The sequence below is a fragment of the Rutidosis leptorrhynchoides genome, chromosome 6 (genome assembly GCF_046630445.1).
Source record: "Rutidosis leptorrhynchoides isolate AG116_Rl617_1_P2 chromosome 6, CSIRO_AGI_Rlap_v1, whole genome shotgun sequence".
Lineage (NCBI taxonomy): Eukaryota > Viridiplantae > Streptophyta > Magnoliopsida > Asterales > Asteraceae > Rutidosis > Rutidosis leptorrhynchoides.
In genome coordinates this window covers 398,926,872-398,951,293 of record NC_092338.1, presented here as the reverse complement: position 1 = coordinate 398,951,293, position 24,422 = coordinate 398,926,872, and positions in this window count along the sequence as shown.

Here is a 24,422-nt window from a genome sequence, read left to right as displayed (position 1 = left end):
GAATAAGATAGTTGTATTCGTGTGGTGTAATATATGGAATATAGTGTTCTTATGCTTTATGATATATGTAAAAATTGCTTGTATTAATAAGTATTTTTTTTATGAATCTAACTCTTGTCTATTTTACAGTTTAAAAATACAAAATGGATAGACAACCCAATATTTTAAGAGACCTACCCGGAGACATGATTGATGAAATCTTGTCTAGAGTCGGCCAGAATTCTTCGGCACAACTATTTAAGGCGAGATCAGTTTGTAAGACATTCGAAGAACGTTCCAAGAATGTCTTGGTTTATAAGAGACTTTCGTTTGAAAGATGGGGGATATCACATTGGGAAACCCATAAGTTACGATGTGTTTACTTTGACGCATATATTGCGGGGAACCCAAATGCTATTTTACGCAACGGGTTAAGAAATTATTTTGACTCAATATATCCGAATATTGGACTTCATGATTTAGAAAAAGCGGCTAACATGCAACATAAAGAAGCATGTTATGCTTACGGATTAGTAATGTTCGCTTCTCACCAAAGTGAGAACAAGAACATCGGGCTACAACTATTAAACAAAACGTTTCCACAAGTGACGGAGTCGGTAATTGGGGTAAGAAATGAGGTTTTTAGATTATTACGGGACTGTTGGACATTACGTAACCCTCGTCCCTTTGATGACGTTACAACACGCTGTCTTATCAACGGCCATAACGGTTATGTTGCACAAGACCAAGGATGGGAAGTAGTCCTAGTAAAACCAGAATGCATGACTTGTTTCTGGACGTATGAATTACGTGTATTTATTGCCTTTGCTGAACGACTTGTGTACTAGCTAGAATTGTCTTCACAACTATCTTGTATCAAAGTTATTGTGTGCTATATTTCATGCTTTATGTAAAATAAGCGGTATTGTAAGTTTGTAAAATATTGTATAAAAGTTTGAACGCGAAATATTATTATAATCAGTTTTTCATATAGAATTGTAGTAGTTGAATTGTATATTAGCTACTAAGTATGAACTTAACGGGTAGGTACTACCCGAATTTAAACTTATAAAACGCTAATATGAAGAAAAAGCTTTTATAAATGAGTTCATATTATGCTACGAAATACTATTAACTACTCTTAATATTCTGTATGATTAACTTGTTCCATTTAACTATTTTGAAGGAAATGGCACCGACTACTCGACACACCGTGAATATGAATGAAGAGGAATTCCGTACTTTTCTAGCTTCAAACATAGCCGCAGTACAGGCTGCGCTACATACCAACAATAACCTTGGATCTAGCAGTACAGGAAATCGTGTAGGATGCACCTACAAAGAATTCACTGCCTGCAAACCTTTGGAATTTGATGGAACCGAAGGACCGATCGGATTGAAACGGTGGACCGAGAAGGTTGAATCGGTGTTTGCCATAAGTAAGTGTACTGAAGAGGACAAAGTGAAGTACGCTACGCATACCTTCACAGGTTCTGCGTTAACATGGTGGAATACCTATCTAGAGCAAGTGGGACAAGATGATGCGTACGCACTACCGTGGTCAGCATTCAAGCACTTGATGAACGAGAAGTACCGTCCCAGAACCGAGGTCAATAAGCTCAAGACAGAACTTAGAGGGTTACGAACCCAAGGATTTGATATTACCACGTACGAAAGACGATTCACAGAATTGTGCCTATTGTGTCCGGGAGCATTCGAAGATGAGGAAGAGAAGATCGACGCGTTTGTGAAAGGATTACCGGAAAGAATCCAAGAAGATATAAGTTCACACGAGCCCGCCTCCATACAACAGGCATGTAGAATGGCTCACAAACTAGTGAACCAGATTGAAGAAAGAATTAAAGAACAGACTGCTGAAGAGGCCAATGTGAAGCAAGTCAAAAGAAAGTGGGAGGAAAACGGTGATAAGAATCACCAATACAACAACAACAGCAATTACAACAATAATCGCAACAATTATCCCAACAATCGCAACATCAATCGCAACTACAACAAACGGCCCAACAACAACAACAACAACAACAACAGCAACTACAACAATCATCCCAACAACAATAATAACCGCAACAACAACAACAATCAGAAGCAACTATGCCAAAGGTGTGAAAAGAATCACTCGGGGTTCTGCACCAAATTTTGCAACAAGTGTAAAAGAAATGGTCATAGCGCGGCGAAGTGTGAGGTCTACGGACCAGGGGTTAATAGAACGAAATGAACAAATGGTGTCGGAACGAGTAATGGCGGAGCAAGTAGTGTCGGAGCAAGTTATGCCAATGTAGTTTGTTATAAATGTGGAAAACCAGGCCACATTATTAGAAATTGCCCGAACCAGGAGAACACGAATGGACAAGGCCGTGGAAGAATTTTCAATATTAATGCGGTAGAGGCACAGGAAGACCCGGAGCTTGTTACGGGTACGTTTCTTATTGACAATAAATCTGCTTACGTTTTATTTGATTCGGGTGCGGATAGAAGCTATATGAGTAGAGATTTTTGTGCTAAATTAAGTTGTCCATTGACGCCTTTGGATAGTAAATTTTTACTCGAATTAGCAAATGGTAAATTAATTTCAGCAGATAATATATGTCGGAATCGAGAAATTAAACTGGTTAGCGAAACATTTAAGATTGATTTGATACCAGTAGAGTTAGGGAGTTTTGATGTGATAATCGGTATGGACTGGTTGAAAGAAGTGAAAGCGGAGATCGTTTGTTACAAAAATGCAATTCGCATTATACGAGAAAAAGGAAAACCCTTAATGGTGTACGGAGAAAAGGGCAACACGAAGCTACATCTTATTAGTAATTTGAAGGCACAAAAACTAATAAGAAAAGGTTGCTATGCTGTTCTAGCACACGTCGAGAAAGTACAAACTGAAGAAAAGAGCATCAATGATGTTCCCATTGCAAAAGAATTTCCCGATGTATTTCCGAAAGAATTACCGGGATTACCCCCACATCGATCCGTTGAATTTCAAATAGATCTTGTACCAGGAGCTGCACCAATAGCTCGTGCTCCTTACAGACTCGCACCCAGCGAGATGAAAGAACTGCAAAGCCAATTACAAGAACTTTTAGAGCGTGGTTTCATTCGACCAAGCACATCACCGTGGGGAGCTCCTGTTTTGTTTGTCAAGAAGAAAGATGGTACATTCAGGTTGTGTATCGACTACCGAGAGTTGAACAAACTTACCATCAAGAACCGCTACCCACTACCGAGAATCGACGACTTATTTGATCAACTACAAGGCTCGTCTGTTTATTCAAAGATTGACTTACGTTCCGGGTATCATCAAATGCGGGTGAAAGAAGATGATATTCCAAAGACTGCTTTCAGAACACGTTACGGTCATTACGAGTTTATGGTCATGCCGTTTGGTTTAACTAATGCACCAGCTGTGTTCATGGACCTTATGAACCGAGTGTGTGGACCATACCTTGACAAGTTTGTCATTGTTTTCATTGATGACATACTTATTTACTCAAAGAATGACCAAGAACACGGTGAACATTTGAGAAAAGTGTTAGAAGTATTGAGGAAGGAAGAATTGTACGCTAAGTTTTCAAAGTGTGCATTTTGGTTGGAAGAAGTTCAATTCCTCGGTCACATAGTGAACAAAGAAGGTATTAAGGTGGATCCGGCAAAAATAGAAACTGTTGAAAAGTGGGAAACCCCGAAAACTCCGAAACACATACGCCAGTTTTTAGGACTAGCTGGTTACTACAGAAGGTTCATCCAAGACTTTTCCAGAATAGCAAAACCCTTGACTGCATTAACGCATAAAGGGAAGAAATTTGAATGGAATGATGAACAAGAGAAAGCGTTTCAGTTATTGAAGAAAAAGCTAACTACGGCACCTATATTGTCATTGCCTGAAGGGAATGATGATTTTGTGATTTATTGTGACGCATCAAAGCAAGGTCTCGGTTGTGTATTAATGCAGCGAACGAAGGTGATTGCTTATGCGTCTAGACAATTGAAGATTCACGAACAAAATTATACGACGCATGATTTGGAATTAGGCGCGGTTGTTTTTGCATTAAAGACTTGGAGGCACTACTTATATGGGGTCAAAAGTATTATATATACCGACCACAAAAGTCTTCAACACATATTTAATCAGAAACAACTGAATATGAGGCAGCGTAGGTGGATTGAATTATTGAATGATTACGATTTTGAGATTCGTTACCACCCGGGGAAGGCAAATGTGGTAGCCGATGCCTTGAGCAGGAAGGATAGAGAACCCATTCGAGTAAAATCTATGAATATAATGATTCATAATAACATTACTACTCAAATAAAGGAGGCGCAACAAGGAGTTTTAAAAGAGGGAAATTTAAAGGATGAAATACCCAAAGGATCGGAGAAACATCTTAATATTCGGGAAGACGGAACCCGGTATAGGGCTGAAAGGATTTGGGTACCAAAATTTGGAGATATGAGAGAAATGGTACTTAGAGAAGCTCATAAAACCAGATACTCAATACATCCTGGAACGGGGAAGATGTACAAGGATCTCAAGAAACATTTTTGGTGGCCGGGTATGAAAGCCGATGTTGCTAAATACGTAGGAGAATGTTTGACGTGTTCTAAGGTCAAAGCTGAGCATCAGAAACCATCAGGTCTACTTCAACAACCCGAAATCCCGGAATGGAAATGGGAAAACATTACCATGGATTTCATCACTAAATTGCCAAGGACTGCAAGTGGTTTTGATACTATTTGGGTAATAGTTGATCGTCTCACCAAATCAGCACACTTCCTACCAATAAGAGAAGATGACAAGATGGAGAAGTTAGCACGACTGTATTTGAAGGAAGTCATCTCCAGACATGGAATACCAATCTCTATTATCTCTGATAGGGATGGCAGATTTATTTCAAGATTCTGGCAGACATTACAGCAAGCATTAGGAACTCGTCTAGACATGAGTACTGCCTATCATCCACAAACTGATGGGCAGAGCGAAAGGACGATACAAACGCTTGAAGACATGCTACGAGCATGTGTTATTGATTTCGGAAACAGTTGGGATCGACATCTACCGTTAGCAGAATTTTCCTACAACAACAGCTACCATTCAAGCATTGAGATGGCGCCGTTTGAAGCACTTTATGGTAGAAAGTGCAGGTCTCCGATTTGTTGGAGTGAGGTGGGGGATAGACAGATTACGGGTCCGGAGATTATACAAGAAACTACCGAGAAGATCATCCAAATTCAACAACGGTTGAAAACCGCCCAAAGTCGACAAAAGAGCTACGCTGACATTAAAAGAAAAGATATAGAATTTGAAATTGGAGAGATGGTCATGCTTAAAGTTTCACCTTGGAAAGGCGTTGTTCGATTTGGTAAACGAGGGAAATTAAATCCAAGGTATATTGGACCATTCAAGATTATTGATCGTGTCGGACCAGTAGCTTACCGACTTGAGTTACCTCAACAACTCGCGGCTGAACATAACACTTTCCACGTCTCGAATTTGAAGAAATGTTTTGCTAAAGAAGATCTCACTATTCCGTTAGATGAAATCCAAATCAACGAAAAACTCCAATTCATCGAAGAACCCGTCGAAATAATGGATCGTGAGGTTAAAAGACTTAAGCAAAACAAGATACCAATTGTTAAGGTTCGATGGAATGCTCGTAGAGGACCCGAGTTCACCTGGGAGCGTGAAGATCAGATGAAGAAGAAATACCCGCATCTATTTCCAGAAGATTCGTCAACACCTTCAACAGCTTAAAATTTCGGGACGAAATTTATTTAACGGGTAGGTACTGTAGTGACCCGAACTTTTCCATGTTTATATATATTAATTGAGATTGATGTTTACATGATTAAATGTTTCCAACATGTTAAGCAATCAAACTTGTTAAGACTTGATTAATTGAAATAGGTTTCATATAGACAATTGACCACCCAAGTTGACCGGTGATTCACGAACGTTAAAACTTGTAAAAAAACTATATGATGACATATATATGGTTATATATATAGTTAACATGATATTATGATAAGTAAACATATCATTAATTATATTAACAATGAACTACATATGTAAAAACAAGACTACTAACTTAATAATTTTGAAACGAGACATATATGTAACGTTTATCGTTGTAACGACATTTAATGTATATATATCATATTAAGAGATATTCGTACATCATAATATCATGATAATATAATAATTTAAAATCTCTTTTGTTATTATAAACATTGGGTTAACAACATTTAACAAGATCGTTAACCTAAAGGTTTCAAAACAACACTTACATGTAACGACTAACGATGACTTAACGACTCAGTTAAAATGTATATACATGTAGTGTTTTAATATGTATTTATACACTTTTGAAAGACTTCAATACACTTATCAAAATACTTCTACTTAACAAAAATGCTTACAATTACATTCTCGTTCAGTTTCATCAACAATTCTACTCGTATGCACCCGTATTCGTACTCGTACAATACACAGCTTTTAGATGTATGTACTATTGGTATATACACTCCAATGATCAGCTCTTAGCAGCCCATGTGAGTCACCTAACACATGTGGGAACCATCATTTGGCAACTAGCATGAAATATCTCATAAGATTACAAAAATATGAGTAATCATTCATGACTTATTTACATGAAAACAAAATTACATATCCTTTATATCTAATCCATACACCAACGACCAAAAACACCTACAAACACTTTCATTCTTCAATTTTCTTCATCTAATTGAACTCTCTCAAGTTCTATCTTCAAGTTCTAAGTGTTCTTCATAAATTCCAAAAGTTCTAGTTTCATAAAATCAAGAATACTTTCAAGTTTGCTAGCTCACTTCCAATCTTGTAAGGTGATCATCCAACCTCAAGAAATCTTTGTTTCTTACAGTAGGTTATCATTCTAATACAAGGTAATAATCATATTCAAACTTTGGTTCAATTTCTATAACTATAACAATCTTATTTCAAGTGATGATCTTACTTGAACTTGTTTTCGTGTCATGATTTTGCTTCAAGAACTTTGAGCCATCCAAGGATCCATTGAAGCTAGATCCATTTTTCTCTTTTCCAGTAGGTTCATCAAAGGAACTTAAGGTAGTAATGATGTTCATAACATCATTCGATTCATACATATAAAGCTATCTTATTCGAAGGTTTAAACTTGTAATCACTAGAACATAGTTTAGTTAATTCTAAACTTGTTCGCAAACAAAAGTTAATCCTTCTAACTTGACTTTTAAAATTAACTAAACACATGTTCTATATCTATATGATATGCTAACTTAATGATTTAAAACCTGGAAACACGAAAAACACCGTAAAACCGGATTTACGCCGTCGTAGTAACACCGCGGGCTGTTTTGGGTTAGTTAATTAAAAACTATGATAAACTTTGATTTAAAAGTTGTTATTATGAGAAAATGATTTTTATTATGAACATGAAACTATATCCAAAAATTATGGTTAAACTCAAAGTGGAAGTATGTTTTCTAAAATGGTCATCTAGACGTCGTTCTTTCGACTGAAATGACTACCTTTACAAAAACGACTTGTAACTTATTTTTCCGACTAGAAACCTATACTTTTTTTGTTTAGATTCATAAAATAGAGTTCAATATGAAACCATAGCAATTTGATTCACTCAAAACGGATTTAAAATGAAGAAGTTATGGGTAAAACAAGATTGGATAATTTTTCTCATTTTAGCTACGTGAAAATTGGTAACAAATCTATTCCAACCATAACTTAATCAACTTGTATTATATATTATGTAATCTTGAGATACCATAGACACGTATACAATGTTTCGACCTATCATGTCGACACATCTATATATATTTCGGAACAACCATAGACACTCTATATGTGAATGTTGGAGTTAGCTATACAGGGTTGAGGTTGATTCCAAAATATATATAGTTTGAGTTGTGATCAATACTGAGATACGTATACACTGGGTCGTGGATTGATTCAAGATAATATTTATCGATTTATTTCTGTACATCTAACTGTGGACAACTAGTTGTAGGTTACTAACGAGGACAGCTGACTTAATAAACTTAAAACATCAAAATATATTAAAAGTGTTGTAAATATATTTTGAACATACTTTGATATATATGTATATATTGTTATAGGTTCGTGAATCAACCAGTGGCCAAGTCTTACTTCCCGACGAAGTAAAAATCTGTGAAAGTGAGTTATAGTCCCACTTTTAAAATCTAATATTTTTGGGATGAGAATACATGCAGGTTTTATAAATGATTTACAAAATAGACACAAGTACGTGAAACTACATTCTATGGTTGAATTATCGAAATCGAATATGCCCTTTTTTATTAAGTCTGGTAATCTAAGAATTAGGGAACAGACACCCTAATTGACGCGAATCCTAAAGATAGATCTATTGGGCCTAACAAACCCCATCCAAAGTACCGGATGCTTTAGTACTTCGAAATTTATATCATATCCGAAGGGTGTCCCGGAATGATGGGGATATTCTTATATATGCATCTTGTTATTGTCGGTTACCAGGTGTTCACCATATGAATGATTTTTATCTCTATGTATGGGATGTGTATTGAAATATGAAATCTTGTGGTCTATTGTTACGATTTGATATATATAGGTTAAACCTATAACTCACCAACATTTTTGTTGACGTTTTAAGCATGTTTATTCTCAGGTGATTATTAAGAGCTTCCGCTGTCGCATACTTAAATAAGGACAAGATTTGGAGTCCATGCTTGTATGATATTGTGTAAAAACTGCATTCAAGAAACTTATTTTGTTGTAACATATTTGTATTGTAAACCATTATGTAATGGTCGTGTGTAAACAGGATATATTAGATTATCATTATTTGATAATCTACGTAAAGCTTTTTAAACCTTTATTGATAAAATAAAGGTTATGGTTTGTTTAAAAATGAATGCAGTCTTTGAAAAACGTCTCATATAGAGGTCAAAACCTCGCAACGAAATCAATTAATATGGAACGTTTTTAATCAATAAGAACGGGACATTTCACTTTCCATTGACGAGTTGCGGATTACTTGGAAGCATTCATCAAGGCGACAAGGTGAGTGTTAATATCCTATATGCATATGTATGTGTAGGATGGGTGCGGGTCGGGTGAAGTGGTTCTCGGTTATAGAGCTCACTTCACATATAGGTGGATTGATGGACTTGGATATAGGTCCAATTGGCACGGTTGTGCGTTTTGGTTGACCACCTTTGACGAGGTGCACACTTTGTGTGTACGTTATCACATGGGCGTGTGATGTGGATTATATAGCCCCAATGGCGAAGGGTTATTATTGTGAGTGGAATAATTATGCGTTCATGTTTAGGGCGTATTTGTTTGTGGATGTTATGGTAGCATCGAGTGTGAACCACGAGCCGGTAGCACTATAAAATAATTGATGTGAACCACGAGCCGGTAGCATCGAGTGTAAACCACGAGCCGGTAGCACTATAAACTAAGATGTGAACCACGAGCCGGTAGCATCGAGTGTGAACCACGAGCCGGTAGCACTATAAAATAATTGATGTGAACCACGAGCCGGTAGCATCGAGTGTGAACCACGAGCCGGTAGCACTATAAAAGAGTATGACTCAATTGCGTATGGTGTGAACCACGAGCCGGTAGCACCATAGCGTTATGGTTAACCTTGGGAGTGTTACGCGTTGTTATATTTATATTGTTACATATTAATGTATTGTTGTGTTGTAGCTAACCCTCCGGGTGTAGCTATATGGCGTTGTTCGCATCGTCGTTGGTGAACTTATATTGTTATTGTATCTTTAGCTCGTTGCTTAGAGATCGTATGGTATGCTTAGTGTAGTGCCTTATATGGATGCCTCGGTATGCGGTATTTGTTATTTTGTGGCGTGTCCATTTTATACATATATATGTATGTAGTATATTATCATTCACTAAGCGTTAGCTTACCCTCTCGTTGTTGACTCTTTTTATAGATTGCATGCGGATGGTGGCTCGGGTAAGCGCGAGGATTAGAGGACTTGCATAGTTTGCGTAGAAGGCTTGCTTTTGGATTTATTAGGATTGGGTAGCGTATCCCCAATCGCCATGCTCGGCTTTATTTTGTATTAAAAGTTTTATGGTCGAAAATTGTATTTTGATACTTAAAGGGTAATTTGGGTCGATGTGGGCCCCGCTTCGTAAACATAATTTTATTAATAGAACGTGCTAGTTTTTATATATGGAACATGTGGTTAAAAGCGTTTGGGCTAAATACGTCGGGAACTAGTCAATCTTTTTCGCATTTAAAAGTCCCGGGGACAGCCCGTTTTGGCGCGGCGCGCCAGGTAGGGGGCGCGGCGCGCGTTTATGCTGTTCAGGAAATTTTTTTTTATGTGGTGAAAATTAACGGGGTTTTGTCGTGGTTTGGTGTGGGTTGTTACAAGTGGTATCAGAGCATGGTCTAAGGGATTTAGGTGACTTGAGATAGGTGCCTAGACTTAGACTTGTGTGTGCTTAAATTGTTGCGGGACTTGTAGGATTACGGGTCGGAATGGGTTTGGTTAGTGCCTTGGCTATAGGTTGACTAACGTTTATATTAGTAATGCGGATATTATTAATATGTTGTTGTGTTGTGATAATAATTCTCGCGTGTGTTTGTACCGCGTAGAATTTTGGTTGTGTTTGTGTATATCATCGAGCGAGACGGTAGTTGTACTAACGAGTCGATGCGGCATGTGTGCGTAATAAGAACTTGCAAACCTTATTACGGGTGCAAATCGTGTCTAACAAGTGATGTACGATGAGTGTTTAGCAAGATGGGGCTGTGTCGTGCGTAAGGTTTTACACGTTCGTGGACTAATCGTTTTGCATTCTTTAGAATGACGACGCGAAACGAGACCGAGGCGAATGATGTGGAGTTTAACGCTAGGGTTGCGGCCGCCGTTGCGGAGCAAATGGGTGCGTTAGAAGAAAGAATGGAAGGGAGGTATTCCGAACTTCAAAGTAGTGGTGAAATGGAGCGTTATCTTAAGAGCTTCATGAGGACTAAACCCCCGATGTATGATGGAAAACTGGATCCTTTGGTAAGCACAACTTGGATTTCGGACGTCGAAGGGTGTTTCCGTACTATTGATTGCCCTCCCGAGAGAAAGACGAGACTCGCTACGAGTTTGTTGCGGGGTAGGGCGAGGGATTGGTTGGATGGTAAGACTGATCTTGTCGGTGACGAAACGTTTATGGCCTTATCGTTGGGACGAGTTTAAGGAGGAATCCTTCGAGGAGTTCCGGACTTCGGCCGATTTATGAGAATTGCGTAATGAGTTGCGAAATTTGCGGCAAGGATCTATGGATTTGAGTACTCTCAAGACGACCTTTATGGCGAAGGCTCGTTTTTGTCCGGAGTATTTGGGGAATGATCGTTTGTTGATGGGGGATTTCTATCGGACCTTGAATGATGACTTGAAAAGTAAAATTAGTCGGGGTCAAGCGAAATCGTTTTCGGAATTATTCGACTTGGCTAGAGGTTTCGAGTCGTATTCACGATCGAAAAAGGGTGAACCTTCAAGTGAGCGAAGGGTCGTTTCTTATGGTGCTCCGAGTAAGAGGGCTAAGGGTCCGAGTGTGAGCACGGGTGGTACGCGAACGGGTATGTCGAATTCTAGTGCGGCTAGATGTTACAATTGTGGCGTGAAGGGTCACAAGTCTTGGGAATGTTCGGTACCAAAGGGTGATGGTATGGTGTGCTTCAATTGCCAAAAAGAAGGACATCGTAAGTCGGAATGTCCCAAGTTAGCGGGGACGGGTGCGGCCAGGAGACGTTAAGGTACGTTTAATTTTGATAAATATGTCTTTTGATTATTTATTAATTGCCGTTTGAGTTTGAGTTGCGTGCCTTTGTTGTGCATGTTATGCTATGGGTGACGTTCCTAATGGAAGTACCCTATGGTGACGTTTTGATTGTTGGGCGAAGGGCGTAAGACTTGGTGCCACCAAGCATTCCTTAGTATTTGGGAAATGTTCCTACCAAGCCATGGAAATGGGTTTCGGTATTCGGATATTAAGCGCGTGTTCGCATTTGTGTTGAATTGATGAACCACGAGGTTTGACGGGTGGTTAAAACCCTTGAGATCGAGAGTTTTGGATCTCGATGTATGTTGGTAAAGGAGTCTACGTGACTCGACATTAGGTGCCTCTTTTATACCTACTAGCGTGGTGTTCGACTCCGATGGTGTTGAGGTTACATTGTACTTAGGGTACCGGAGAAACCCGTAGGTACATGAGTGACTAGGTGGGAATTTGACAAACTATAGCAATTGGATGATTGCGGGATTAAAGTTTGTGTAATTGTGGTACACTTTTTGTTCGAAGTGTTTAAGGATTGATTGAAATCCTTCGTGTGCTCAAGGCTGGAGCAAGATATGGTGATGGGTCGTGTGAGCCCAATTGTTGGTAAAGTCTACCTTTGGTAGCATTGTACGGTTGTACGAGTTGTGGATTTGGAACGTGGTTCCAAGTGGGGGAGTTACACTCCCGCACGAGGAAGTTTTAGTGTAAGATTTCGGATGATGCCTTTGGTAGATCCGGAAAATGTTGTCGAGACCTAGTTCTTGGTCGATATGTGGTAGAGTACAATTTCAGATAAATTGTACATATGGTTTGGATTTGAATTATCACCAAGGTGGTAACGTGGTAAATCTCATTGAGAGATAATGGACGTGTTTGGCGAGCAAAGTGAAATCCTTCGGTTAAGGGAGGTGTGTGTCGGGTTCTCTTTTGGAGAATTATTGTTCGGTACCTATGTTTGATATAGGTGGTTCTTGCTCGATTATGGGTGGTTAGTGGTCCGCTAGGGTCCACTATAGTGTAGCAGAGCGCGATGTTGCACTACTCGTTGTTTGAGGCCGAAAGTGCGTATGTGATTGATGAAGCATGACCTTCGGGGTCCGCTGACTTCATCGTGGTATTGATGATTGATGAAGCATGACTTTCGGAGTCCGCTGACTTCATCATGGGATTGTTGATTAATGAAGCATGACTTTCGGGGTCCGCTGACTTCATTATGGTATGGTTGATTGATGAAGCATGATCTTTAGGATCCGCTGACTTCATCATGGGAGTACGTGATTGGTGGAGCATGACTTTCGGGGTCCGCTGACTTCATCATGAGCGTGGTGATATATCGGTGAAGCACGACCGTTGACGGGGTCCGCTGACTTCATCCGGTGTTGAGTGATCTGTCAGTTGTTTTATACACCTATGGTGGGATCGTGAGAACCGTGTTGTGTGATTACTGATGCGATAGCCGTGTTTCGCTCACATGTTGTTACGGGTGTGACAATAGTCGATTTTGTACACCTTAGGTTTAGCGTTGCCATAGTCGTTTTGGGCGCTTTTGGTTTTAGCAGTTGGATTTTGATGCTATGGTAGTTGCGTATAGGTCGTATTTGCGCACTGCAAGGGATGTTAGTGTTTAATGTTATCCGTAAGAATTCGTTTGGTTCGGTCTTCATCGTTTCGGATTGTTGACTTTAGGGTGAGACTTGGTTGTTTTTAGCGTTGTCCTCGGTAAAGGTACGCTAAGGAATTTATATCTCGGTACGAGGTTGGTTGAGTTTTTCCCGATATGGGAAATTGAGCTGGTTTCAGTGCTCGGATTGTGGTTTTGATAAATCACGGTTGACGATTTTAGTTGTTGAAAGTGATTCATTGGGAAGAATTGTCTAGGGAAGTTCGTATTGAGACTTGAGTGAGGATCGTTGAGTAGGTACGGATTGTTTAAGTGGAGAAGATCACGAGGACGTGATCGAGTTTAAGTGGGGGAGAGTTGTAAGACCCAAATATTTATTGTACATAATGTATTTATGGTGTACTATGCATGTATGAAGTGTACGAAGCATGTACGTGTTGCTTGCTCGAATGTCGAAGGAAACTGGACGTTGTCTGAAGTGACAAGGAGTGTACGTATCTTTTCAACCCCAAATAAAGTTTGTGTTAATGCTTCAAAGCCTTACCATTGGAAAGGAAATCTTATTACGTTCCCAACGATATTTGATTCATCGAAAACGGAGCTACGGTCAAAAAGTTATGGCCAAAACAAGAAACTGAAAACTGACCTGAAGGTTGGAGCGGCGCTCCACCTTTCGGCGCGGTGCGCCGAACCCGTCTGATGCAATTTTCAGCCTTTTTAAAAGGTCTAAATAAAGGGTACTTTGGTCTTTTCACTTGGGGTCGGTTTGGGGTCATCAAAACTGATCCTTTGGTCAGTTTGGATCACATTTTCACTCATCAAACACTCCCAACCTTATCTAGTGAGAGAGTAAGAGTTTTAGAGAGAGAGAGAGAGGTGGATTTAGAGAAGAAGGAGGCGGATTCTCATCAAAGCTCAAGTTCTAAAGTTGTTCCTCTCGTTCTTGGCTACGCGGTGATACTATTGGTAAGCTCAAACTCCGAATTTCATCTATTTGATTTGATATTCAAGTTAGGGTTTGAGTTAGTTTGATGAAAAACCCTTTTAGATGATGAAATGGGTTTAGTGATGCTAATAATCGGGTTTATTGTAAATTGTTGGTGGATTTTGGATTGGTGAACTAATTGGTCATGTTTAGAACTTGAAATTGAGTTTAATCACTTAAGTTAGTGATTATGGAAGTATTGAAACCCATTTAAGGTTATTTGGTTGACTAATTGTGACTTTGGGTCAAATTAGGGTTTGGTGGTGATTATGACCCATTTAGCGATTTAATGAGGTTTATAAACTTAAAATGGATTAAGTTGAAGTATTAAACCGAGTTAAATGTGTTTTGGTGTTAAAACTTGTAAATGGTGAGATTTTGACCTTTATGGGTCAAAATTAGGGTTTAAGTGTCTTTTTGGGCAAGATAGGTGTTTATCACCTATGATCGGGTTTAATTGGCGAATTAAGACCATTCTCACTTGTGTTAGTGATTATTGGTTAATTTTGGGCGCGGTTTGTGCTTGGAAGTGCATTTGGGTCGAATTTGCACTAAGTGTCGAATTGGGTTGGTTTGTAAATCCAATCTAAGTGTGTTGTTGAATTTGTGATAATGGAATAGGTACTTTCCATTGACGAGTTGCGGATTACTTGGAAGCATTCATCAAGGCGACAAGGTGAGTGTTAATATCCTATATGCATATGTATGTGTAGGATGGGTGCGGGTCGGGTGAAGTGGTTCTCGGTTATAGAGCTCACTTCATATATAGGTGGATTGATGGACTTGGATATAGGTCCAATTGGCACGGTTGTGCGTTTTGGTTGACCACCTTTGATGAGGTGCACACTTTGTGTGTACGTTATCACATGGGCGTGTGATGTGGATTATATAGCCCCAATGGCGAAGGGTTATTATTGTGAGTGGAATAATTATGCGTTCATGTTTAGGGCGTATTTGTTTGTGGATGTTATGGTAGCATCGAGTGTGAACCACGAGCCGGTAGCACTATAAAATAATTGATGTGAACCACGAGCCGGTAGCATCGAGTGTGAACCACGAGCCGGTAGCACTATAAACTAAGATGTGAACCACGAGCCGGTAGCATCGAGTGTGAACCACGAGCCGGTAGCACTATAAAATAATTGATGTGAACCACGAGCCGGTAGCATCGAGTGTGAAACACGAGCCGGTAGCACTATAAAAGAGTATGACTCAATTGCGTATGGTGTGAACCACGAGCCGGTAGCACCATAGCGTTATGGTTAACCTTGGGAGTGTTACGCGTTGTTATATTTATATTGTTACATATTAATGTATTGTTGTGTTGTAGCTAACCCTCCGGGTGTAGCTATTTGGCGTTGTTCGCATCGTCGTTGGTGAACTTATATTGTTGTTGTATCTTTAGCTCGTTGCTTAGAGATCGTATGGTATGCTTAGTGTAGTGCCTTATATGGATGCCTCGGTATGCGGTATTTGTTATTTTGTGGCGTGTCCATTTTATACATATATATGTATGTAGTATATTATCATTCACTAAGCGTTAGCTTACCCTCTCGTTGTTGACTCTTTTTATAGATTGCATGCGGATGGTGGCTCGGGTAAGCGCGAGGATTAGAGGACTTGCATAGTTTGCGTAGAAGGCTTGCTTTTGGATTTATTAGGATTGGGTAGCGTATCCCCAATCGCCATGCTCGGCTTTATTTTGTATTAAAAGTCTTATGGTCGAAAATTGTATTTTGATACTTAAAGGGTAATTTGGGTCGATGTGGGCCCCGCTTCGTAAACAGAATTTTATTAATAGAACGTGCTAGTTTTTATATATGGAACATGTGGTTAAAAGCGTTTGGGCTAAATACGTCGGGAACTAGTCAATCTTTTTCGCATTTAAAAGTCCCGGGGACAGCCCGTTTTGGCGCGGCGCGCGGGTATGCTGTTCAGGAAATTTTTTTTTATGTGGTGAAAATTAACGGGGTTTTGTCGTGGTTTGGTGTGGGTTGTTACAATTAGTAGTAGTAGTATTATTATTATTATCATTATTAACATAAGTATTATTTATTATCATTATTATTATAAATATGATTATCATTATTAGTATTTTAATCATTATTATCATTCTTACAAAAATTGTTATTTTGTTATCATTAAAAACTATCAATATTATTATTAGAATTTTTATATTATCACTACAATTACTATTACAACTATTAATATTAATACTAATATCATTTTTATGATTATTATTACTAACACAAAAATATTTTAATTTAATATATTAACATTGATAATCTACCTTTTTAAATTAATATTAAGTACTTATTTCAAATATTGAAAATAAATATATATTAAGTTTAATACATGAGATGATGCTTCTAAACATCAAAGTCGGATATTTATAATAAATGACTTAACGTATACTTTAAATCTGGTATGTATATATATATATATATATATATATATATATATATATATATATATATATATATATATATATATATATATAAATTTTGAGTATTAAAAATATACAAATGAATATAGTTAATAAATTATTAATATAATAAGTATATTAATAATATAAATATATAAACTTGCTTGATTACGATTATATGTTTTAATATATTTAATTGATATAGGTTCGTGAATCCGAGGCCAACCATGCATTGATCAGTTCTGTCGTATGCATATTTTTACTACAAAATATCGTATTGTGAGTTTCATTTGCTCCCTTTTTAAGTACTTTTGCAATATATATTTTTGGGACTGAGAATACATGTGCTTTTATAAATGTTTGACGAAATAGACACAAGTAATCGAAACTACATTCTATGGTTGAATGATCGAAATTGAATATGCCCTTTTTTAGTCTGGTAATCTAAGAATTAGGGAACAAACACCCTAATTGACGCGAATCCTAAAGATAGATCTATCAGGCCCAACGAGTCCCATCCAAAGTACCAGATGCTTTAGTACTTCGAATTTATCATGTCCGAAGGGAGTCCCGGAATGATGGGGATATTCTATATGCATCTTGTTAAGGTCGATTACCAGGTGTTCACCATATGAATGATTTTTATCTCTATGTATGGGATGTATATTTATGAGAAATGGAAATGAAAATCTTGTGGTCTATTAAAAATGATGGAAATGAATATTGATGATAAACTAATGAATTCACCAACCTTTTGGTTGACACTTTAAAGCATGTTTATTCTCAGGATTGAAAGAAATCTTCCGCTGTGCATTTGCTCATTTTAAAGATATTACTCGGAGTCATTCATGGCATATTTCAAAAGACGTTGCATTCAAGTCGTTGAGTTCAATAAAGATTATGATTAAGTAAATGACAGATTAGGTCATTTATAGTTGGATATTATGAAATGGTATGCATGCTTGTCAACTTTCGATGAAATGAAAGTTTGTCTTTTAAAACGAATGCAATGTTTGTAAAATGTATCATATAGAGGTCAAATACCTCGCAATGTAATCATATGTTATTGTATTCGTCCTTATGGATTAGGACGGGTCGTCTCACTTAAACTAAAAGAACTTTTAAAATTTATCAACAAAATGGACTTTTAACACAAAAGAATAATTGTTTGAAAATATCAAATAATTTTGCACGATTATTTTACCTATCGTGCAACGCACAATTTTTAAAATTTTTCAACACTACGGGCTCTTAAATAATTCTTATACTTTTTTAATTTTTACTATCACTATTTACATACCAATATTATGACGACCCTCAAGTTTCCATTTCTGTTTACTGTTCCACTATTAAGACTTCTTGTACTTATGAACTTTATTCAACAAAGCTTTGATTAAATAATATATTTGATCGATAATTCCTGTTATATAAAGTTTATGTATTTGTGTGATTTATATTATATAAACTATATGTATTAACTTAAGTGTTATAATTATAAATTAAAAAATAATTTAGAAACTATTAAGAATTAAGTAATAATAAGAATTAATAAGAACTTAATAAAAATTAATAAAAGTTAGGGGTTAATAATTAAATAAAATGTAACTCTAATATTAATAAAATTAATAATAATAAAAAAATATATATATAAAATACATAAATAAATTAAATGCCGTGTAAAATAATAAAAAAATATATAAATGTGTATTAGCATATATAGGATCGGCTGTTTTTAAAAAATAAAATAATAAACTTGATCACTAAGTTAATAATCCTAGTTTTATTCTAATTACCATCCTTGATCTTCAAGTAATTTGAGTGAGATTAGGAAACTAAACACACCTATAAAAACCATCATGTATTCCAAGTATTTCACCGCAAAATAAAACCTCAAAATCTGCTGCATAATTAGTCGATCAACATCAGCCCTCCACAGGTTTCCATACGTCAACCATCTGCACTTTTCTCTCCTGTTTGTCGACTAAATGACCCTCACAAAACCCTCCTGCAAATCGCCACCCTTCCTGCTCCAAATTTCTGCTGTAAACGCGTGATCAAAGCAGCCTGTTATCTTGCTGCTAGTCGCCTTCAAAACAGCCCATCGATCCCATTGTTCCTGCTACTGCTTTCGAGTTCAACCAAGCCAAGAAACCCTTCATTGAAGTCGTGATTGTTGCTGCATAGTTGCTGCTGTGTTGCTGCTTTCTGTCGAATCCAAAACCGACCCAAAAGACTTGGTTTGGGTCGTGAATTGTTGCTGCCAGGGTTCTGTCTTCGGTTGCATTCCATCCCCATATTCTTGATCTCTATCTTCCACTAAGGTAGTCTAAAACCCTAGTTTAATCTTGTTCTTAATTTAATTACTTTTAAAGTTATAATTAAGTATTTTGTTATAAGTATTATATTAAGTATGATGTTAGATGTTAAAGTTAAATGAATAAAACTTTATGAATTCATGTTGAATTTAGGTATGATCATGAAGTATTATGTGTTGGTAATAAGGTTAAAAGATAAAAGATGTATGATTATCAAAAAGTTAAGGTTGTTGAATTATGATTTTGATTATGCAAAAGTTAGTGATGATGTTAAAAGGGTTACGAATAAGGTTAATGGTATAGATAAAGATTATAAAAAAGAATTGATTATGAATATTAAGATTAGGGTTGATGAATATAGTATGATTAATTATGTAGTATTATGTTATTATGTTATGAATATGAATAAAAGATATGATTTTATGTGCATGAATCTTGATTAGGAAGTAATAATGATCATGATGTATATGCATGCATGCATGCATACGTATGTATGTGCATGTATACATTGTAGGTATATGTGTGTGTGTGTATGTAAATATATACATACGTGTATACCTACGTGTATATATGTATGTATATGTACGTGCGTATGTATGTATGAATGTGTATTATGTAAGTTACATAAGGTTAGTAAACATAATAAGAAAAGTAATAAGTGCATTTATATATATGTATCATCTTACACTTATATATATGTAACACATACACCTAATATATATATATATATATATATATATATATATATATATATATATATATATATATATATATATATATATATATATATATATATATATATATATATATATATATATATATATATATCATATAGCTATGAACACATACATGTATAATAATAATAAAGAATATATATGTATGTATCATATAGGTATATTCATACATGTAACGTAATGATAAGATTACATAATGGGTGATTAATTAGATAATAATATTATTAATATAACTTATACACTTAACTATAAAGTAAAACTTAATTACACTAAGTATATTATCACTTTTATATATATATATATATATATATATATATATATATATATATATATATATATATATATATATATATATATATATATATATATATATATATATATATATATATATATATATATATATATAACTAATAAGTATATTAATAACTTGTTATGTGTATACACCTTTAACGTGAAGGTTATAATTAAGATAGCGTACAAAGACTACAAACATCACCGCTACTTGTGTCCTAGGGTGATCCTTGTTGCCATTATGGGACACGCTTGTGGATCTCGAATGCCAAGACTTAGATTCTGGTCAAGAGTCCTAGCCGCCCGGTAACAATAGATCATTCGAGTGACTTGCATGGTAGCAACGAAGTTTGGGTGAGATTGTACAACATCTTTGTTAAGAATTATAACCCGAACTTCTTAAATTAGAAGCTTACTATAAGTAGAAGCTTTCCATAAATAGTAAGTTTCCAAAAATAGAAAATTTTGAGAAATAGGAACTTTTCTCGAAAACCGTTAATGTTAATATAGTTTGCTATATTAATAAACAAACTTTATATCTATTAGACATTAACTAATTAAACGTTATATCTCTAGGTTGAGATCTCCGTTTACATACTCCGTTCATACTACTTGTGTGGAATTACTTACTTGCTACTAAGGAGAACTTCATAGCCCTACTTTTTAACTTTCTCTATTACTTATTTTGAACTTTTGAGGTGAGACACATGCTTGCTTTCAAAATGTTTTACGCTTAGACATAAGTACACGAAAACTTTATTTTGATTAGTTCAAACTGTGCTATGACATGCTTTGTTTCATGCTTAATCCCTGCCATGATATTGTTAGTTGCTGGAATTAGGCAAGCTTAATTGTTGTGGGTAGCGTTATTGAGAGTGACGTCTCTAACCATTTGACCGTTGGTCTTTGGTTACATAATAATATTTAACGACACGAACGAATAAAGTGATCACGGGGTAACTTTGTTTAGTCTCGATATCATACACATCAGCACTACTAACGAACTGATTAAACTTTAGAACTAAATCATGTGGTCTAAAACTATATTAAACCTATGTTGGTCACTCAACCATTTTTGGTTGACACTTTAAGCATGTTTTGTCTCAGGTGAAGATTGCTAAGGGTTTTGTGCTATTTGGACTTTGCTGCTTTTGGAGTCCGCATTTTATCATTTATGTTATTGCATTAAAACACTTTAGTTTACATTTACATTTTTAAGGATTCAATTGTAATGACTTATACTTTTCGCTGCTTTAATACATTGGTTTTTAATTAAAACGTCTCATATAGAGTCGTTCTCGCTTTACACTTGTGTTATGATATTAGTTAGTCACATATGACCCCCGATCCCATTTAGGGGGTGTGACAGATTGGTATCAGAGTCAGGTTGTTATAGAGAACCATGATTGCATTTTATGTGTGCCTTATGTGTTAGTTAGATGTCTTAGCAGTCTATAGGTCTATAACCTTTCCTGTTTTGGTTTCTAGTGCCTTTCCCTTTACATTTTACTTAGTGCCTTTACGTCTTCCTTAGAACTTGCCTAACTTCATTCTTTCGTGTCTTTTAGGATGTCTCGCTTTAGCCCGATCATCATCCCCGACAATGAGTCCGAAGGATCCGTTAACTCACCGATTTATACACCTACTACTCCACCCGCATCACCAGTTTATGAACCTGCTACACCGCCCACGTCACCTGTTTACACGCCCACTACTCCACCACACTCCCCTCCTATGGAAGAATCCCGCACAAAGGCTAACTATGATAGGGATGATGAGGAGGAAGAACCCGAATTAGAACCCTCTGTTGACCTACCTCCCTCTTTGAAGAGGAAGTAGCCCGAGACCCCCACTAATGATATCCCCAGTCCTTCTAAGAAACAAGACACCACCGACTTGGCAATGATCATTAAATGCCAAGATAGGTTGGCAAAGGAGTAAGAGAGCATATTTGATTTCATATATGTTTATATCAAGGACCAAAAACAAAAGAACAAAGTGATTGAAGGTTTCATGAAGTTTATTCAAGATCTCCTATGGGATAAGGAGCAAGCGTATGTTCATGCCCGATTGGCTAAGGTCGAAGAGAGCCAAGACCAATTGGGGAAGATGATGGCCGACATGGAGGCGCTTCAAGATAAGACAAATAAGGATTTGAAGATTTCTTTAAAGAGTATCATTAGATAGTTTTCCTTCTAGCATATCTTTTCCATATTCGTATTAGAGTTTTCATTCATTGTAAAGGCTTTGCCTAAAACTACTATCCTAGTTTCGTGTTATTCTAGTTCCATATCTTGTGTAATAAAAGATGTTAGTTATTGATAATGCTAAAAATGAACATATATTTCATAGCATTATCCTTCAAAAAAGACAAACTTTTAGTTGCAATTGTTCTATTTACAAGTGATATTCGTTTAAATAATAAAAGGTGAAGACAAAAGACAGATTCAACGATTTGAAGACGCAAACGACCAAAAAGCTAAAAAGTACAAAGTACAATCCAAGTGGTTCAAATTATTGATGAGAAACGTCTAGAAATTACAAGAGTACAAGCCGCAAAACGCAAAGTACAAGATATTAAATTGTACGAAAGACGTTCGAAAATCCGAAACCGAGACATGAACCAACTATCAACGTACGACTCAACGGAGCTAAAATTACAAGTCAACTATGCACAAGAATATAATATAATATATAATTAATTATATATAATATTATATATTATAAATAATCAGCAGCCCACGTTTAATTCGTTTGGTGAGCTGGAATCCAAAGCTCCGCGACTGCGGAGCTGTGAAAAAGAAAAGTACCGCACTCGCGGAGCTGTACAGTTCAAAGTGGGCCTATAAAAGGCCACGCATTCTGCTCGATTCATCATCCCTTTTTCTTTCTTTCTATCTACGTAATATATATATATATATATATATATATATATATATATATATATATATATATATATATATATATATATATATATATATAATTTTAATTTTAATTTTAATTTAAGTTTAATAATAATAAGGTTATAGTGGCGAATGTTTTAAGTTTGTAAGTCGAAATTCTGTCCGTGTAATACTACGCGATTAATACTCATTGTAAGTTATGTTCAACCTTTTTAAATTAATGTCTCGTAGCTAAGTTATTATCATGTTTATTTAAGCCGAAGTAATCGTGATGTTGGACTAAATATTAAGACGGGGTTATTGTGCTTTGGACCATAATTGGGGTTTGGACAAAAGACCGACACTTGTGGAAATTGGACTATGGGCTATTAATGGGCTTTATATTTGTTTAACTGAATGATAGTTCGTTAATTTAATATAGAGAATTATAATTTAACGTATCTATAAATAACCACATACACTCGATCGGACACGATGGGCGGGATATTTATAAATACTAATAATCGTTCATTTAACCGGACACGGGAATGGATTAATAGTCAATGGACTCAGTAAAACAGGGGTGGATTACATACAAGGACACTTGGTGTAATTGTTAACTACGTATTAAAACCTTGGGTTACACGCAGTCGATAACCTGGTGTAATCATTAACAAAGTATTAAGACCTTGTTACAGTTTAAGTCCCCAATTAGTTGGAATATTTGACTTCGGGTATAAAGTTAATTTGACGAGGACACTCGCACTTTATATTTATGACTGATGGACCATTATGGACAAAAACCAGATGGACGTATCAAATGATCCAGGACAAAGGACAATTAACCCTTGGTAATAAACTAAAATCAACACATCGAACATCATGATTACGGAAGTTTAAATAAGCATAATTCTCTTTATTTTATATCTCATCGCACTTTTATTTACCGTCATTTTATTTATCGCACTTTTATTTATTCGCACTTTTAATTATCGTCATTTACTTTACACTTTAAATTAAGTTGTATTTATATTTAATATTTTACATTAGGTTTTAATTGTGACTTAAGACTCAAAATCGACAAACCGGTCACTAAACGGTAAAACCCCCTTTTATAACAATAATAATATTACTTATATATATATTTTTATACAAATATAGTTTAAAATAATTATAGCGTTAGACTCAGCTAGCTCCCTGTGGAACGAACCGGACTTACTAAAAACTACACTACTCTACGATTAGGTACACTGCCTATAAGTGTTGTAGCAAGGTTTAGGTATATCCATTCAATAAATAAATAACTTGTGTAAAATTGTATCGTATTTGATAGTAT